Source organism: Dama dama, chromosome 4, assembly GCF_033118175.1.
Source record: "Dama dama isolate Ldn47 chromosome 4, ASM3311817v1, whole genome shotgun sequence".
In the NCBI taxonomy this organism is placed as follows: domain Eukaryota; kingdom Metazoa; phylum Chordata; class Mammalia; order Artiodactyla; family Cervidae; genus Dama; species Dama dama.
Genome location: NC_083684.1, coordinates 7,951,716 through 7,959,839, shown reverse-complemented (window position 1 = coordinate 7,959,839; position 8,124 = coordinate 7,951,716). Strand labels below are relative to the sequence as shown.

Genomic DNA, 8,124 nt, shown 5'->3' with positions numbered 1-8,124 from the left:
CCCATCAGTCGGGAAGCCTGGACTGTGGGCTGGGGGAAGCCACAGCCTTTCCCACCTGGCACCCATTGCCCCCTGCCCTTGGTACCTGTTCCAAGCCCTGGAGCCCCTTAAAGCTGCCAGCGAAGCCCTAGAAGACTGTATCTTGGTACTTGAACAGGTAAGAAAGTGGTTGATTTTCTCTCACGTGGTTTTCTTTGCCTGACTTGTCCAAAACCCAACTTAGCTGCTTCCTTCACAGATCACAGCAAGAGGGATTTGAGCTAGACTTGAAAAACAGTCCCAGCAAGAAGCTCTGAATTACGTCTTAGAAAAATGGTGTGAATTCTCTGCTCTGTGTTTCTTTTTTAAACCTTTGCTTTCATCAGCTTTGCAGGAAAAAAGCAGATCCAAATAGCTATAAAGCAAGTCACTTCTCTCTGCATTCCCTTCTGAGTTTTGTAAATCAACAAACCCACATTCTTAAATGGTTGTCATGGGTTACTGAGGGCTCTTCCACCGGATATTGCTTTGGTTTTTAGACCTTAATGTATTACTGTGCGCATGAATTATGTACATGAGTTACCTTATCAGAAATTGACTTAAAATTCTCTAAAGGAAAGGAAAAAAATAAAATGGCATAAGTTAGCCTTCTTCTTTCAGATGGTTTTGTTGCAACAGTATTCTGAAATTAAAATGGAATGTTCTGCTTTTGCACTTTGCATTGAAACCAACTAACTGATTTTTAAGTCCGTGTGGTATCCGCCAGGATAAGCATCCTTTGTCCCTTAGTTGTGAATTTTAGATTGCTTCCAGGTGTTTCGTGATTAATAATTCGACTTTTATGGACAACTCTGTGGAAATAATTTCTTTTAGATTTTTTTTTTCTTTTAATCTCTCCTTGGATTTTATTCTCCATCCAGAATAAATACTTGGGATAAAGGGCAAGAACATTTTTGTAGCTCAGATCATGTTACACATGGAGTCTGCTCATTCATAAGATTTTCAGGACTGTGAGGCATGAGGGAGTGGGTGGGGAACTTGTTTTCTCTAAATTTTTCAGGAAGTGGGCTGGAGGCAGTTTAGTACAGTGGTTAAGACTTGGCCTGTGAAGGCAGGAGAGCCTGGGCTTATATGCATATCTGCCTGACCTTGAACCCTCACCTAATAAATTCAATTAGTTCACATGTAAAATACAGACTTTAAAACTCCTTAGCGGTATAGGAAAGGCAGAAATAGTATTTGTAAAACAACGTTGGTGTGTAATAAGCACCCTGGAAGGCTCTTTCAAACCCGGGGCTTTCTCTGGGCCGCTTAGAAGCTGCGCAGAACTGAGACAGTCATCGCAAGGGCATCTTTTTGACCTCTTCCCCCCTTCTAATTCAGCCTCCTGTTAGAGATGTTTTTTGTTTAACTTTGCCCCAATCCAGCTAAGGCTGGTGAACTGGGCACTGGTCACCCAGACTCTTGGCCACCAGCCATCAGCTCTGACGCCACCAGTCCCACCTCTTAGCCACCTTCCTCAAAGGGCAGGTTTCAGGGATCACTGGACAGGGTGGAGGGTTCCCCCACGGGACCCTCCACCCACTGGACAGGGTGGAGGGTTCCTCCACAGGGTGGAGGGTTCCCCTCTACATCCATGCCGGTAGGCCACTGGGAGGCCACATCGAGGCACAGAGAAATGCTCCCAGGCTGGGTTCTAATCCTAGCCATACCAATTCCCAGTCAATGGACTCCTCTGAGTGTCAGTTTCCTCATCTGTAAAATGGGAATATTAATACCTGCGCTAAAGAATTACATGAAATTATAGAGCTCAAGCGGCTGGCACTTAGGGGCCCATTACCGTGGAAGGTCAAGACTATGTCCCAGAGCCCTTGGGAAAGTACCAGAATTAGCCATGAAAGGCAGAAGACTCACGTTCATCGTCAGTCAACAAACACTCATCATTCATGGTGCTGGATGCTCTGGAGAGGTGTATAACACAGGCTCCCTGCTCTTGGCACAGGTGTACAGCCCATCCCAAGGGACAGAGGAGACAGCGGCTGCCTTGGCACTCCCAGATACCCCGCTTGAAAGGGAAGAATAATCTGTGAGGCAAAGATGGGGAGGAAGGACAAGATAAGCTGGCGTGGGGGAGCCTGGATTGCAAGTCGGGGCCCAGGGCTCTGGGGCTCTGGTCCAGCTCTGCCATCCTCAGAGCCAGGGTCTTTTCTCCAGCTTCTGGTGAGAGTTAAGGGCACTCAGGTTTCTTCCAGCTCCTTCCTTCTGGGGGTCTGCAAAGTGTCTCTGGAGGCCACATCTCCCCATCCCCCACCCCTGCAACCCTGTCTGTCCATGGTAGCTGTCCAGGACCCAGCCTTGGTCTTGGGAGGAAGAGGCATCCTGTCTGAAGTGGACAGTCTGACCCCGTGACCCAGAGAGGGTGCACGGCAGTCTGAGGACAGCGGCCTCTAAGTCTGTGAGAATCCCGGAGCTTCTGGGCTCTGACTGCCCTGCACACTTCTGTCTGACAGCCCTGTCCCACACTGGGGGTGGCGTGCCCCGGGATAGGGTTGCGGTCATCCTGGGAATGTACTCCTGAGCTTCCCGCAGCGCCAAGAGAGTTCTGTCTGTGCATCTCAGCCAGGAAAGCTCAATAGCCACGCCTGGAGAACCAGGCCAGGACTTCCCATTTGGGGCCTTCTTAAGTGGGTGAAGAGGAGGAGTGGGGATGTAGCTACAGTGAGCAAGGTTGAGGTCAGGGCAATGAATCTAAAAGGCCAAAGAGATGTGGACTTGCTACTGTGGACAGCTGTTCAGAAAGGTCAGGCCCTGCTGGTCAAGCTTGCCTCTTGTCTCTCATAGCACGAGAATGCCCACGTCCTGGCTCAGGACTCTCGCCACATCCAAGCTTTATCACCCACAGACTTCCTTAATCTTCCGTTCAAGGAAGGGAATTTGGAGCATGCTATGACATGGATGAACCTTGAGGATATTAAGCAAAATAAGCTAGACAAAGAAAGACAGATTCTGTATGATTGCACTTACGGGAGGTAACTGCTGCTGCCGCTGCCGAGTCACTTCAGTCCTGTCCGACTCAGCAACCCCGTGGACTGCAGCCTACCGGGCTCCTCCATTCATGGGATTTTCCAGGCAAGAGTACTGGAGCGGGGTGCCATTGCCTTCTCCGACAGGAGGTAACTAAGAGGAGGCAAATGTGTAGAAGCAGTGAGTAGAAAAGTGGTTGCCAGGAGCCGGGGAAAGGAGGGATTGGGGAAGTTATCGTTCAGTGGGTTTAGAGTTTCAGTTTGGGAAGATGAAAAACTTCTAGAGACAGATGGTGGTGATGGTTGCACAACAAAGTAAATGTACTTAACACCACTGACACGGACAGTTAGAAATGGTTGAGATTTGTTGTCTGTGTATATCACTACCGTTTAAAACTTGGTGTGGGGGGATGAGTAGTATATGCCTCATAGGGATTAAGAATTGAATGAGGCAAGTGAATTGAATTATTATTAATGTCAGGTTCTGGACACATCAAGACTTTTTGCCTCACAGACTCAGCACTGGAGAAGATTCGTGTGTCCCTGTGGGGAGCAGCTGTGCTGTTCTGCATGAGATGCTCAGGATGAGGTTCAGGGGAGACTTCCTGAAGGGATGACTGAGGCCCTGCCCAGAGGGCTCCTAGCATTTGTGGGATGAGTAGGTTCCAGACATTGGAAAGTCCCCGGCAAAAACAAAACAAAAAAAAAAACCACTCCCACTAAGGGGCAGTTTGAATGGGAGATTTTAGATCCACCTGGAGAACTTGTGATCAGAGCTGTTTGAGTGTGGAATGGGCTGTCTTATGGAGTACTGAGCTCCCCATTAGTAGAGGCATGTAAGGAGAGTTTGGGCAAGTTGCAGATGAGACTCTTGCATGAGGCAAGGGTAGGGCCAGAGGGTTTCCTAGGCTCTGTGCCTCTGTGATGTGATCCAGTCCAGGCCTGTGTAAAGATGGGACCCAAGTCAGAGGGAGGGGGCAGGCAGTGGGGGAGGCATGCTGCCAGCCTTCCCCTAAATAACAGTAACGGTAGCTGCTGCCATTCTGGGTACAGACTGTGTTAAATGCTGAACTGGCTTGACCTGAGATCCTCACCACAACCCCAGATGGTGGGTGCTACTATCGTCTCCATTTTACAGCTGGGAACTGAGGCCCCGTTCCCGGTTCCCAGGCTTAAGTCTCCAGCCCAAAGTCAGCCAGCAGGCCACGGAGCTGGAGTTAGAACCCAAGCAGCCTGGCGCCAGCCCTCTGCCTCTGCAAGCTGGCTGCTCCCTGCTCCCCTGCCCCACGGCAGTCCCTGGGAGCTGACACTCTCACAAGGCAGGGATTTAGCAGCTGCCCCGCTCCCTCCATCTGGTTTCTCTGCAGAGCCAGGCCCCACCTGCTTGGCTCCAGGGTTCAAGGTTAACCCTTGGCAGACAACCCTGGCCTGGATTGAGAGCCAGGCTCCTGGTCACTCAACATCCCCCTTCGCCTTCTGGTAAACAGGACCCTGCTTGACAACTCTCTTCAAGGTTCCAAGTCTTTCCCATAGCTGTTGAGTGAGTTCATTCTGTCTTTTTTTTTGCAACTGTGTTTTTTCCAATGCAGCTCTTTGGGTGCCAAGACATTGTCTGCATGATTCAATCTGTCCAAGTTCCCAGGCTCAGCACCCACAAGTCAATAGATGCCACCCCTAACAGTGGCAGTCCGACGGCCTCCTGTGTCCTCAGAGTTATAGAGGAAGCCCTGCCGGGGCGGCGGCCTTACAGAATGACTCAGTTCGTGGGGCTGGCCTTGACACCTTATGGAGGTGCAGGCAGCTACCATGTAAAGACATCTCGACTTCCCTGGGGCCCAGTGGTTAAGTCTCCGCGCTCCTGCTGCAGACTGCAGTCTTCGATCCCTGGTTGGGGAACTAAGATTTTACACGTGGCCAAATTTTTTTTTTAAAATAAAGATAAAGGCATCTCCATTGCCAGATGGGCACTATCTCACCCAACCCATACAGAGCCCAGGATTCTCCCATATTACAGATGAGGTGACTGAGGCTTGGAGAGGTGAATTCACCTGTTTGGAAGTCAGGAGTCTTTCTCCCCTTGGGTGCCTTGGAGGCTTTACACTGGTAGCTGATCTGACAGCAGTAGGAATAGTGCCACTTGCTATTTGGCTGCGTTAATGTACCCTTAAGATTTCTCCCCCACTGCCTCCTGGCACCCTCACTGCCGCCCTGGGAGCGGGCCTGGCAAGTGCTGTTTCATGGATGAAGAAGGTGATCTGGGGCTTCCAGGGCCTCACAGAGGAGAGGGCACACCAGAGCAGGGAGGGTGGTGATCCTTCTGGCCCTCCTTGCTCTGCAGGCCCCTTCCCTGCCCTGCACTGGTGTCAGGCTGTGTAGCCCTCCTGCTGGCCTCCTTGGAGGCTCTGTCCCAGGCCCCAGTGAGGCGGGTTAGGCACAGAGGCCAGCAGACCAGCTGGCCCAGAAGAGGCTGGGCTGGGGCCAGGTACTTTCCAGTGTCCTCCCGCAGCTGGGAAACCTTTCTTGGATGACAGCTCTGCAGAAGGTGCCTCCTGGTCTTACTTGCCCTGGTCTGCCTCCCAGCCCAGAGAAGACTCCTCCTCTCCCTGTCCACAGAAATCATAGAGGCAACATAATCAGCGACGGCATTCTGGAACCTGTGAGTCTATAGTGCATGCCTGTTAACCCCAGAGGAAGAAGCTGAGGCTGGTTTAGAATCTGGACTTGAACCCTGGGCTATCTGCTGGCAAAACCCATAACACTGGATGAATCATTTTCATTGTACACTTTTTCAGTTTTCAGTGATAGTGTTTTTTAAGGACGGTTTTTAATTTACAGAACAGTTGAGGCGAAAGTGTCGAGAGCTCCATACAGCCACGCGGCCACAGATACACAATGCCCCATGTCACTAACATGGGTTAGCAATGTGATAAGTTTGGTACAGTTGATGAACCAGTATTAACACATCATTATTATATTAACACATTACTAAAGTTCACAGTCTCCATTAGGGTTCACTCTGGCATTACACATTTACAGGTTTATTTGTCTTTGGCTCTGCTGGGTCTTCACTGCTGTGCGTGGGCTTTCTCTGACTGTGGCAGGCAGGGGCTACTCCACAAGCTTGCTGAGCATGTGGGCTCAGAGGTTGCAGCGCATAGGCTTAGTAGCTCTGAGGCACGTGGGATCTTCCTGGACCAGGGATCAGACCCATGTCTTCTGCATTGGCAGGTGGATTCCCAACCTGTGAACCACTAGGGAATTCCCTATATGGTGATTTAAAAAAAAAAAAAAATTTATTTGGCTGTGCTGGATCTTAGTTGCAGCATGCAAATGCTCAGTTGTTGTACGTGGGATCTAGTTCCCTGGCCAGGGATCGAACCTGGCCCCCTGCCTTGGGATCACAGAGCCACTGGACCACCAGGTAAGACCCACTTATATGGTGACTGACACTCCGTACATATATAAGCGATGTGTTCTTCAGCCCTTGTATCTAATAACTGGTACTAGTTTTACTGAGTAGAGGATGGTTCTTCATATAGCTGTACCTCCTCAGGCAAATGCCCAGTTGGCCCAGGCCCTGTAGGAACAATTCCATAAAGGGCCTGGGAGTCCTTTCCCTCAAGGCGTGGTTCAGACCTCCTGCAAGAACTGTTCCCCAGGCCCTTTCAGGCATGTGAACCTCCATTAAAAAGACCCCTCAGAGGTCACCTTCATCATGGGACTTAGAAAACGGTTGATGTCCTGGCTTCTGCCTCCAGCTCATCTTGCACAACAGTGCTCCCTGAGTGTGTTCACCAGTTTACTCCCCTGCTCACAACCTGTGCTGGCTCTGTGATGCCTGGCACACCGAGAGGTGTGTGGCGTTGAAGGCCTTCTGTAGTCTGGTGTTGTCCTGCCTGTCCAGCGTGGACTCCCGTGATACCCTGATGCTGCTCCTCAGCTCTGGACAAAGGACCTTCTCTGCTGTCCTGAGCACTTGCCCTGTAGCCTCATCTCCATTCCTTGCTCACTTTATCCCCACTTCTCCCTCCTCAGTAATGTCTCTTGTCCCCGTTTTCCACCCTTCATCCTCTGGCTTAAGTCTCCTTCTCCCTGCCATGAAGCCTACTTGGACCACTTTGGCTGAATTTGATCCATCCTTTTTCAAGCTCTTATTACATTTACCGTCCACACCATACAGACTAGCCTTGAATCATTCTGTATATGTTCTCTGGGCCTGCCTCCCAAGATCACCAACTAGCCTGTGATTTCCATAAGAGCAAAGAACGGAATCCCCAACATAGGCTGAAACCAGCCTACGGTGGTTCTGGGCTTATAGTGCCTTGCTAACTAGCCATTAACAGCAAGACACTGCATATGGAAATAGTCTGTAATTCTCGGGTAAGACAGCAAATGCTCAATAGGGCTCTTAGTGTTACCATACTCCACTGATTCTAAAACACACCTTTCTCCCACTCCCTGCATTTTAACATCTCTGAAATCAGGATCAATGGCAAATCACAATTTAACTGACAGTTTTTTTTTTCTTTCTTTCTCAGTGCCACATATAATTTTGGTGCATTTTTTAAATTTTATTTTTATTTTATTTTTTTTTTATTAGTTGGAGGCTAATTACTTCACAACATTTCAGTGGGTTTTGTCATACATTGATATGAATCAGCCATAGATTTACACGTATTCCCCATCCCGATCCCCCCTCCCACCTCCCTCTCCACCCGATTCCTCTGGGTCTTCCCAGTGCACCAGGCCCGAGAACTTGTCTCATGCATCCCACCTGGGCTGGTGATCTGTTTCACCATAGATAATATACATGCTGTTCTTTCAAAACATCCCACCCTCACCTTCTCCCACAGAGTTCAAAAGTCTGTTCTGTACTTATGTGTCTCTTTTTCTGTTTTGCATATAAGGTTATCGTTAGCATCTTTCTAAATTCCATATATATGTGTTAGTATGCTGTAATGTTCTTTATCTTTCTGGCTTACTTCACTCTCTATAATGGGCTCCAGTTTTGTCCATCTCATTAGAACTGATTCAAATGAATTCTTTTTAATGGCTGAGTAATATTCCATGGTGTATATGTACCACAGCTTCCTTATCCATTCATCTGCTGATGGGCATCTAG

The 8,124-nt window shown here is 49.2% G+C and overlaps 1 protein-coding gene across 3 annotated transcripts in view; it reads left to right on the top strand.

The window, feature by feature from the left end:
* The window catches only part of IL34 (interleukin 34), a 69,679-nt gene continuing 61,555 nt past the window's right edge, over positions 1 to 8,124 (top strand). For all 3 annotated transcript variants that reach the window (XM_061137650.1, XM_061137644.1, XM_061137654.1), the window contains exon 1: positions 1 to 157. The gene's annotated coding sequence lies outside the window, so the exon portion shown is untranslated. The remainder of the gene's footprint in view (positions 158 to 8,124) is intronic.